The 7,755-nt window shown below is 39.1% G+C and overlaps 1 long non-coding RNA gene across 1 annotated transcript; it reads left to right on the top strand.

Moving 5' to 3' along the window:
* The first annotated feature begins 1,436 nt into the window (after nt 1-1,436).
* LOC128851427 (uncharacterized) lies at nt 1,437-6,034 on the top strand. Its single transcript, XR_008448808.1, has 3 exons — nt 1,437-1,656; nt 2,188-2,296; nt 4,989-6,034. It is a non-coding gene; the product is annotated as an uncharacterized LOC128851427 (long non-coding RNA).
* The last annotated feature ends 1,721 nt before the right edge of the window (nt 6,035-7,755 follow it).

The raw sequence follows: 7,755 nt of genomic DNA, 5'->3' as shown, positions 1-7,755 counted from the left end.
CATTATGAGTCAGGAAGACACACTCCAACTTGTTTTATTGCATAGCTAGATATAGATATTATTAGATGTAGATACCACTGATTTAGCTCAAAGACAGTATTTGCCAGATACTTAATTACTAGCTTGCAAATTGTTTTCATCTTCTTTCATACTTAAGGATATACCAGATAATCTATTTGCAAATTTGGATCCTATTCAAATTCAGGAAAATGCATTCGATTAAGAATCCTTTTTCTGTAGATGAATTTTTTAAATTCAATCTTTGTATAAATATGTCCTTCTGTTAACTTAGGGATCCCTTTAAAGCTCTTCAAAAATGAATCATATTGCTCCTGTCCAAGTCTCCTGGCTTCTTGATGTGCAGATTGCATCACACTATTAAAAACTGTTTAGACATCTAAAAATAAGGTACAATGAATGACAGGTCACATTTTTGCAAGAGTGATATTAACACATGTGGAATAAATTAAGATGCACTTTTCATTTCTGTTTACATTTGTGAAAATGAGAAATAACTGTATGCCAATTAGGCAGTACAAAAATGATACATGTAGAAGGTCAAAAGTAAATTCAAAATCCATCTCCTTTCTTAAACACACATAATAGCTGGCTTTATGTGGTACCGTTTATGACAAATGGCATGATCATGCAGTCTTTACTCATTCAAAACACCCACTGATTACCAGAAAATCCCCATCCTTCAGATTTTTTTTTTTTTTTTTGGCCTCAATTTTACTTATAATTGTATTTTTATGTCCTGTTGGTAGTGTAAGTCTAATCTGCCTTGGAATATGGCTGATCTGGATCAGGGAAGAAATATTTAAAATTTGAATTTACAGGGATACCAGGGAGTCCTTACAGCAGTATTAATTCCAACTGGTGTGTGCGCTGTATTCACACAACAGCTTCGGTAGAATGAGCAAAAAATCAGGAGTTAATGGGAAACATATGACCAGATAGGTTGTTTCCCAGGTTTAATGTGCATATAATAATTTTTCAGGCTGTAACATGCTGTAGATTGAAGCCTCTTGAAACAGATTTCAGTAGCTTTCCTGCGATCTGACATCAATAGTTCCAGTTGCTACAAAAAACAGCTTTTTTTTTTTCCTTTTATTCCCCCCCCCCCCAAACCCCTCCGTTCAGGGACAGTGAGAGGCACATTTGAAAAAACAAATAAACAAATAACGTGCATGCTCACACCTAGTTATTTGCAGGACCATATTTCTAATGGGGATCCCAAAACTGAGTTTTGGGAAAGGACTTTTCCAGCATGGAATTCTGTTTTTCTCAGGACCAGGCTGAATTTGATTTTAACTTGTATCCTAAAACTCTTTGAAATTAGTTACACACTGGTAGTGCAGCGACTCTCATAATTTGGCAGCAGACATCAGCTCAGCGAGAGACCTTACACTGCATTGGTTTTACAGAGAGTGGAAAAACTGCCCTGAAAGTAACAGAGTTATATTCTCCTTGGACTCCGAGTAGCGCGGTGCTCCGTTCGCTGGCGTGACGACTGCTGACCATCACACACCTACTGCTCGCACACCCAGCCAGCCTGTAGCTTCTCCCACAGAGGCAACAGGTCAGAGAATTCCCAGTGCAAAAGTGTGTGGTCTGTGACAAAAAGAGAAGGCTACCGAGTGAAGTGCTGCAAACGTAAGTGATTTATAGCACGGGATAACTTCTGAAAGGAGATTAGAAGTGAAAAGCATTATTCATTTCAGAGCATGCTCCTTATTGCCTCGGGGAATTTGTGTATAGCTTTACCAAAGGCCTAATGAAAGCTTTACTCAGTGACTAATTTTTTTTCACACCTATTTCTCTCTTTATAAATATTTTTCTCCCCACCCCTCCACTTCTTTTCATTTTGTTGAACACAGCAACACCTGCTGGCAGTGGTCCGGGAGTACTGCTGGAAAGACCCACTGATCTAACTCTTCAGACCAGCTGCCATTAAGCACTGCCAAGCCATATTAATGAGCTGCCTCTATTTTTACCCCTTCCTGCCAGAAAGGGCAATTGCTCTTGGGAAAGACTGTAGCTGGTGGTTTGGTTTTTCTGTTGTTTTTTTTTTTGGTTTTTTTTTTTTCTTTTCCCTCTTTCTTTTTTCTGGCAGCTTCAGAATCCAGATAATCATTGTTCATTTAGTGAAGCTGGGATTTCTAACTTAATTTACCTCTTTTTTAGACCACATAAAATATCGGAGTGATGCTGAGCCTGTCTTGCTGGCTCGTAGGCATGTACTAGTGCCCTGCTGGATCAGAAATATTGAAAGGAGTAGGTCTGAGAGAGAAAGGTTAGTATTCCAACCACCTGTCTCTTTTTTCCCTAATTGTGGATTTTATCTTATAAACCATTAAAAGAAATGGCCCAGTGACATTTCATTATTCAGCTAGCAGAGATTTTCTGATTAACTGGCTATTATGGAATTACAAATTGTACACAACAGTATTTGTGCATCTTCATTCCTGCTTTGAAGAGCAGTCACTAGAAAACACATTGCCACAGATTTCTGTGCAAATCAGCTAGAATCTTACTCTGTTGTACCTTATTCTACTGTAATAGCAAGAAAAGATATGCCAGAAACTTATATTTAATATAAGTTTGATGTAAGTGGACCAATTAGGGCCAGTCTTGCAGTTGCTGCTAATTCTAATGCTTATGTGCTGTTTACAGAGGCCAGTGATTTCAATCATAATTAGTGAGCTAGTCAAAAAATAAAGTTCATCTGAGGATAAGAACTCGTTCTAGAGGGTGGGGTAAAGAATAGCTCTCAAGTTCTCCTCTTTTTTTTTAATATTAATGGATTACACTTATTTTAAGGGGGGGGGCAGAATAATTATAAATATTCTGTTTTCAGAGAATTTTATATATAAGTCAATCTGACTAACACAAGCAAGAATGTCAATTTTGTTTCCAAGCCATACCTGTGTCTTCTGCTATTTCATTCATTGATCATTTTTTTTGACAGCTCATGGAACAGTGAGCTTTTTGTTTAAAAGGAATATTTTTATGTCCATGTTATTCTAGCATATGTATCATTATTTTATACTTAAATATAGAAAAGAGGAGATATAAATGCAGGTAACACAGATGATGTTATTAGTGTGAGATGGTATGGCCCAAATGTGTTTTATTTTCAGAATTTGTTCAAAACTTTGCATTTGGGCCAACACCTATTTACAAAGATAATTTTCTTGAATTTATAGAGAGTATGGAATTAAGTTATATCTGTAGAGGACAGTCCAAAGAACTGAAGTCATTCACACAGCTTGTTCATTTGACAGGTAATTTTTCAGAACATTTCTGGAAAAGTAATTTTTTTTCTTGAGAAACACTTGTGTAATATGTAAAATGTCTTAAGTGATGCTGTCTTCAAAGAGGTTTCCAGAGGTTATGATTAGAGTCACATCAATAGTTTAAACCAAATGGGGAGAAAGCCCAGTTGACAGATCCTGTTCAGTTCCAAGTAGGGTGAAAAAATTTATGCTAAAGTTGGAGCAGCATTTAACATCTATATGTAAACGAAAACTTTTATTGAAAGGTAGATTCCACTAAATTAATTTACATGCTGTTGAAAACTTTGACTATTGCACAAAATTTACATCAAAATCATTCCTCAGTTTTATGGAGGACATATTTGGGCCAGCTGCAAAATAAGGGGAGGTGGTTTTATTTCTCTGCAATCCTTGAATTCTCTGTTCTGTGCTTCTTTTACTACAGTTAGTCAAATTACAGCACATATTATGGTGTGAGTACAGACTCCTGTTAACTTTTATCTTTTAGGGCCAGTTCTCGATGCCACTGAAGTCAGTGTTGACTGTGGGAGCAGAAGGCAGTTGAATTAAGCTTTGACTCTGAAGGTTAACATTAACCATGGGTGGATGGAAAGAGAAACAAGAAACTGAAACGTGGATAAAAGCTGTTCAGATGATTATTCACTAATGTACTTCCCAAAGTAGTATTGCCTCTGGATTTTAGAAAGATTTATAACCCTGTTTGCAAGACAAGGGCTGGACACTTAGTTAATGTAAACTGGGGTCACACTCCTGACTTCAGAGACACAATTACATCAGTCGAAGCTCTGATCTAAAGATTTGAAGTTTTTTTTTTTTTTTTAACTTCTACATATTAATGTCTTTTTTTGTTTGTTTTTGGCTTTTCCTTTTAAAAACAGATCCCAGTTTTCGTAGGGTAAGGAAGGTCCAATTTCATCTTGTTTTAACTCCCTAGATGATGGGGATACATTTTGCCTATTATGTTTTCATTACTTCTAAATCTGCTGACGTGTGGGAGGGAATTGAATGAAGCTTGTAAGCCTGCCACTTTCGTTGAGTTGAACTCAACAAGAGGTTACGCTGGCAAATCTTCCAAGGTAGTGATCATGCACAGGCCATTGGGAAAAACTGTAGTGTCACACATCGACAGATATTCCCTCAATATGACAGTGGCCAGGAGAGAATTGTCTTAAGTGAATTACTGAGGACAATAACATGTGGCTTAAAGAGGATATGTTGATCTTGTGCATTGTTGCTCCTTTGTCCCTGATGAATCCCCTATGGAGCAAATCACCATGAAAAAGTAAATACATCCTGCAGTGAAAATAATAAGGGGAAGTCTGACTGCTTACAACTGTTTACTGTCTAGAGTATTAGATGAGGACCCAGGAAATCTAGATTCTCTGGCACTGCCCTCAAGTTCTGTGTAAAAAGAGAAGTACCTTATTTCCCCTCCTGTAAAATGGAAAGAGTTAAGGTCTCTTCTGAGATCTGTGGGTCAGAATTGACAAACCAAGTCCTTGTTGTTGTTGGTTTCTTGTGACCATTTGGGATCTGAACAAAATAAGTCATGGGGGAGGCAGGGTGCAGGTGAGGGCACAGGCACTGAGTTTGACATCAAGCAGAGTGTCAGTGCTCCCTGTGTGTTCTGCATTTCCATGGAACAACCTTCTTACCATCTTGGTACCAACTTTCCTTTCTTTCTTTCAGTGCTGCTTACTGAGGCACCAATTTGCTTCCAGGAGAGGCATTTCTAGCCCTGCATCACACAGGAGGACCTGCTCGGGCTCTCCCAGGAGCGAGCATGTACAAGTATCTGTGTCTTCACTGAAAACCTCAATCCAGCTTTTTTTGCCATTAGGCACCTAATTCAGAAGCATCTTGAGTTGACATGATGTCCAGCTAAAGCACATCGTGTGCAGTGAGCAACACCATGATGTATTCTTACCGCCAACACTGTTTTTCATGTTGGTTATTTAAAATAATGTTTGGACTCATGTCCAGTAAAAACACAGGTAACCTCTAAGGGTTGGGTGGGGTTCAGTGACTATTTTTGGGGAAACACAGGAAACTTCTGAGACAATTTCACCTATGGGGTGGTGAGAAGAGTAAAATAAAAAGTCATCATTTGTTGATGTAATGAAGCTTCTCCCCTTCCCTACAGACACACATGTAAACACACACACACACATGCACATATGCGTTGTTTTAACAAGCACTGGAGATGACCCAGAGTTTCCAGTTTCAAATGTAAACTTGTCTAAGTTTTGAGAATTTATCTCAAAATTTTCCTCAAATCTGGGTTTACAACACTTGAGGTTTGACTTGATAGCACTGAGGTTAAACCTTTGGAATAGATAAGAGGTCTTCAAATCTGGATTTAATTCACTAATCCACTTCTGTTAATTTTTCTCTCATAACTTCACATATCATGGTTGAAATTTTATACCTGTAGTCCAGTGCAGGTGGGAGTGTAACACACAAATAAATACCTATTTGCCTGGTATCTTTGCCTACAGACTACAATGTGCATGAACAATAACATTTAAGCCTGTTAATCAATGAGTACAAAATTGTACCTGCCAAGCAAAGACATGTTGTAGAAATGCTTTTAAAATGAGCTTTATAATGCCCCACAACATTTGGGGGAACAGAGGGTTGATAGGCAGCAGTGATGGCCAGTTGCCTAGAATATCAGTTCCTCTTCAATAACTTCTGTTTGCCAACTATGAATTTATAAACAGTTATTTTCTTTATTCATTGTCTGCTTATTGGTGTCATGCCCTCGTGATGACTCCTGCTAAAAGGGGTGACATAAGGTAGCTCAGAATAAAGTTTTTGTGTGCAAACAGGCCTCATCTGTGTGTCCATGCACACATTTTTTAATTGCTCCTTTGAAGCTGCCCATTCAGGGACAGTAACCAAGCATCTAGGAAGTATAAAACCAACAAAGAAGTGTTCAGATGTTTCTCATGAGGCAGATTCTTTTTGGAAGGGTAGCTGTGGGTTTTGTTTTTTTCCCCCTTAAACTGAATTTAGCTCCTGTGATCAGAGCCAAATTGTCAGCTTTGAACAATAATGTAATCTGCTTGCTCATGGGGGAGGTGCAGCAGGGACAGCCACCAGACAGCCTTCCTCACCTGTGTTCCTGGGTACAGAGAGGCTAGCTCATGCTCTCAGTCCAACAAGTTCTCAGGACACTCAGCAGAGCTGCCTGCTGTTGTATCTCGATTTGAGTGGGAGCTGAACTGAAAGAAGTGAATTCTTTCATAAAAATGATCAAAGCGCCAATCCAGAAGTGACGTTCAGGGAAGTACTACTGAGGGATACCTGCAACCTGAGGAAAGAAGGGTCTCAGAGGTATCATTTAGATGTCTTCAAATTTACAAAGCTAATGTGAAGTGCCAGCCCAAAAAGCCACCAAAATGTTTGCTTGCTGAGAGCAAGACAGAGGGCACCATTTTGCCACTATATAAAGCCTTGCTGCACCCACAAGGTAGGTGGTGTGTGCAGTTCTGGTCTCTGCATCTCAAGAAGGACGTAGTAGAGGTAGAGAAGAGACATTAAAATGATTAAGGTTGTGGAGAAGCTGCTTAGTAAGAAGAAATTGAAAGAGAATCTTCAGCTTGGAGAAGAGAAGGCTGAGAAGAAGATATGCTTGGCATTTAGAAAATCATGAAGATGGCAGATAAGGTGAATGCCAAACTGTTATCCACCAAATCCTGCAGTACTAGGGGGAACTCGTTGAAACTGGTAGGAGCAGATTTAAAACAGATACAGTGCTTACACAATGGAGACTGAACTTCTGGGATTTGTTGCCACAGGAAACTGTAGAGGCAGACAGTATCAGAAGACTCAAAAAGGTCCATAAAAAACTACCAGAGGGAATAGGCAGGGACATATCCTTTAACATCCTTAATACAACAATTGTGGATGCTGGGGAGTTTGAAGGGACAGGCCTGCAGAAAGCGGCCAGGCTCACATTCTCTCTTGAAATAGCTTCTACTGTTTCCACTGTTGGAATGAGTAAAGGGGGTTAGACAGACCACCAGTGGGACCCTGCAGGGAGTTTCTATGTCCCTACATGGTAGTGAGGCTCTCCTGTCTCCACGCTGTGTAAAGAAGAAGAAAGCTCCTGAAGGTGATTCAGAATGAGACCTAACTCTTCCTACCCTGAATCACCCTCAGAAAAGCCTATCTCTCACCATCAATTTCAAAGGAAATCTACCCTAGACAGAAGTCTTGTGAATAACCACATTAGTCACAACTGACACAGGTTGGGTTTGAACTGCTGACCTAAGAAGTGAAAGAAGTGTCATATTCAAGAACTCAATCCAGACCCCTCACAGTCATTTTAGTGAGTGTTTAAGAGCAAAAACACTGTACTAGAGCTCAGTATTATTATAATGATTATTGGTTAACTTCGCTCACAAGCAATTGGAAACATTTCCTCAGCCAGTGATGCTGAAGTACTACG

Source organism: Cuculus canorus, chromosome 2 (assembly GCF_017976375.1).
Source record: "Cuculus canorus isolate bCucCan1 chromosome 2, bCucCan1.pri, whole genome shotgun sequence".
In the NCBI taxonomy this organism is placed as follows: domain Eukaryota; kingdom Metazoa; phylum Chordata; class Aves; order Cuculiformes; family Cuculidae; genus Cuculus; species Cuculus canorus.
Note: the sequence above shows the minus strand (reverse complement) of the source record. Positions and strands in the feature narration are given on the sequence as shown.